The sequence below is a fragment of the Halyomorpha halys genome, unplaced genomic scaffold (assembly GCF_000696795.3).
Source record: "Halyomorpha halys isolate HHAL.00 unplaced genomic scaffold, Hhal_1.1 Scaffold2040.1, whole genome shotgun sequence".
NCBI lineage: Eukaryota > Metazoa > Arthropoda > Insecta > Hemiptera > Pentatomidae > Halyomorpha > Halyomorpha halys.
The window spans coordinates 24256-27563 of record NW_027115559.1 but is presented as its reverse complement, the minus strand read 5'-3'; positions in this window follow the sequence as shown (position 1 = coordinate 27563).

The window sequence follows — 3308 nt, the reverse complement described above, 5'->3', positions numbered from 1 at the left end:
AGTATGTATGAGATCATTCATCACTATTACCTATTGCCCACAACTGTGTGGCAGATTGTAATATCTATCAATAAATAAATCTATCAAAAAAAATAAATAAATAGGAGACGTTATAACACGTGAAAAGAGAAAAGCAGATATGAGAAAACAAAATTTAACACACTAGAAGAAGAAAAATAAAGAATTAAGGTGAAATTAAACAAAGGACGAGAAAGAAAATAAATAATTTAGACAACCCACCTGTTACAGTAAAGAGATTTCGAAACAGTGACGAAAAATCGGAAGTATAAAGAGTATATCTTCTTTTTGTTCATTTGTTTATAATTTTCTTTTCAATTATATTTACATAATTTTAACCCTACCTTAATTTAGTTTTTTGTGTTTTATTATCCAGCCATTTCAAAATATTTTTAATTTCGTATCTTTTAAGCCGTTTGAAATGCTAAAAAGTGGAGCGAAACGTCGGAAAATAAATAGGACTATTTTTTGTTTCCTTCTGACCGCATCCCATCTTCTTCATAATAAAAAAAAAATTATGCGAGTTGTGAAATGAATTATATGTTGAGTGGAATGGATTGTTATTTTTGAAAAAAAATTAATATTCTATGACATGAATAATAAACAAATATAATAATTTCTAAAACATTTAGTTGCCGTTATTTCGATTAGATATTTCTCAATAGTAAAATATAATAACTGAGATTTAGATTTGGTTTCATGCTGTTGTGATTCTTATATCGAATTTAATTATTCACAAACATTGAGTTAGCATTTTTATTTTTTAAACGGAAGATATGTGACGCCCCCGCGTGTTGCGATATGTGTCATGCGCAGTATAGGCGTGGGTAGCTTTGAACACAATCGTATTATTGTCGACTCACTTTTATCCAGCCTATTTCTCATATAAATACAAGCCACGAGTATTCTATATTGACATGAAATGAACAAACGTAACGTAATTACACGGGAGTGTATTTTATATTACAAATTAAATGTTTATCGGCAAATGAATATTCTCCGTTTGCTATTTAGAGATACCTCGGTGAGTATCGAAAGTTATATTTCTATATTACGATTCGCTAAGGAGGGGTGTCCTGTAGGAGTTTCCTTATAATTTAATCTTATAATAAACATCATTATGCAAAATGGCTTGAAGGATCGATACGACTAAAGTATCGATGAAAATCGAAGCAGAAGGATCTGAATATTAGAGAAAGAAGGCGAAGTGAAACCCTAAATTAGACGATGGTCGCTGGCACCTCGAAATAGAGCTAAAGTAAACAGCAGAGGTCGCCGCTGGGGTACAGCTGCACCTAAATTTGGGATTAGTTAGTCCCACTCTAAACACTATCTATTCCAAACTACTGTCAAATTCTTTTTATCCCGTATCCTTCTTTTCGAGTGGCGAAACCAGTCTAGAAAACTCTGCTACAACCAATAAACTGTAGATAAAGAAAATATTTGTTAATGAAGTGCAGTACTTTGTAAGGAAGTACTCGTAAAAGAGAATTGGCCCAGTTTGGAGAATTGGACTCAGCAGAATCCATAGACAAAATAATAAAATTTCTGAAAGAAACTCAATTTTATACTAAAATATAATCCACCAATATCGACCAGTTTAAAAAGGAAATAGTCTACATTCAACTATCAAATGTCAAAGACAAGAAGATAAATAAAGTAAAAAGGGTGTAATAACCTAGATGTTAATCGTCCTGAATAAAAATCTAATTTAAAATTATTATTAAATGTTATAGTAGCAAATGCAGGATTATTTTAACTATATTAATTAAATTGAATCGGGCAGATTGGCCTCCAAATTTTAGTAAATCAATGTGAGTGTGAAATACTAAAATTAAGATTGCTATTGATGATGGGCAACATAAAATCTATTAACAAGAATTGTTGTGATAAAAGTTTTAAGGTATAGTGTCTGATGATAAATGATTTTGATTTTATTTTAAGTGAATATTGACTAATTAGAAATTGATGTTCTTGACCTGGGCAGAATAGCCTGCATGGAGTTTAGAGTTTTTTAAATTATATAATTTCTAAGTTGTATTAAGTAGATTGTCCCTGAAGATGGCCGGATTGGCCGAAACGTCGGAATTATAAGAGAAATAAAAGGTTTTGAGACTATAATGGATAGATTTGAAATTATTTATTTAAAAAAATTTACCAGTCTCAAGAAAATATTTAGATTATAAATAAATAAAATAAGAAAGTAAAGAATATTTGGATAACGTTTGTTGTAAACTGATTTTTTGTTTCAAAATAAATTTTAAGGAACCAATTTAATTTTTGTTACTTTTCAAAAAAGTTGACAAATGATCTAGTCATCTTTTTGAAAAAAATGTTTATTGGATTTTTACTTTTATATATAAATATTTTAATTGTCGCAGCATTTCATATCTTATATTAATCAATAGATAGATTATTGAAGATATGTTCTACTATAATAGCCAGTTTGGAATTGAAGATAGTAAACTAAAAGTAAACCATCACAAATGGAAATACTGACAACTTTTGATTCCTCTAAGAAAATTATATATATATGTAAATTATTGATTGTATTATTTCAAATTATGAATAAGATGGTTGTGGTGCGGTCAAAATAAAACAAAAAAATGTTAAAAACTGTTTATTTGCCGACGTTTTACTCCTCTTTGTATAGCTGATTCAGCTTTAAAAAGATACAAAAACAACTATGAATATTTTGTAAGAAAACAAAAAATAGTCCTATTTATTTTCCGACGTTTCGCTCCACTTTTTAGCGTTTCAAAGGGCTTAAAAGATACGAAATTAAAAAATATTTTTACATGGTAGGATAATAAGATAAAAGAAATAAATTAAGGTAGGTTTAAAATTATGTAAATATAAGTGATAAGAAAATTATAAACAAATGAGCAAAAAGAAGAAATAAAAAAAGTTATAATATAAAATAGACAATAATAAGAATACAGAAAAAAATTATGTGAACTAATATGTTAAACTCTTGAGCTCTGCTCTACCCCTCACACGTGGGGGATAGAGTGGGCTCAGGGATCCTCAGGTCGATTGTGTAAATATTGTATATATTATGTTATCATTGTGTTATTTTATTTATTTATGTTTCATACAGATAGTTTGATTATGTCCATCTTGTCTATTCTTTTGTTAATATATATTTTAAGAGAGTTTTTTTTTTATTATTATGTTTTTATTTATTTATTTTATTTTATTTTTTTTATTTTTATTATTTTTTTTTTATTTTATTTTAGTATGTATGAGATCATTCATCACTATTACCTATTGCCCACAACTGTGTGGCA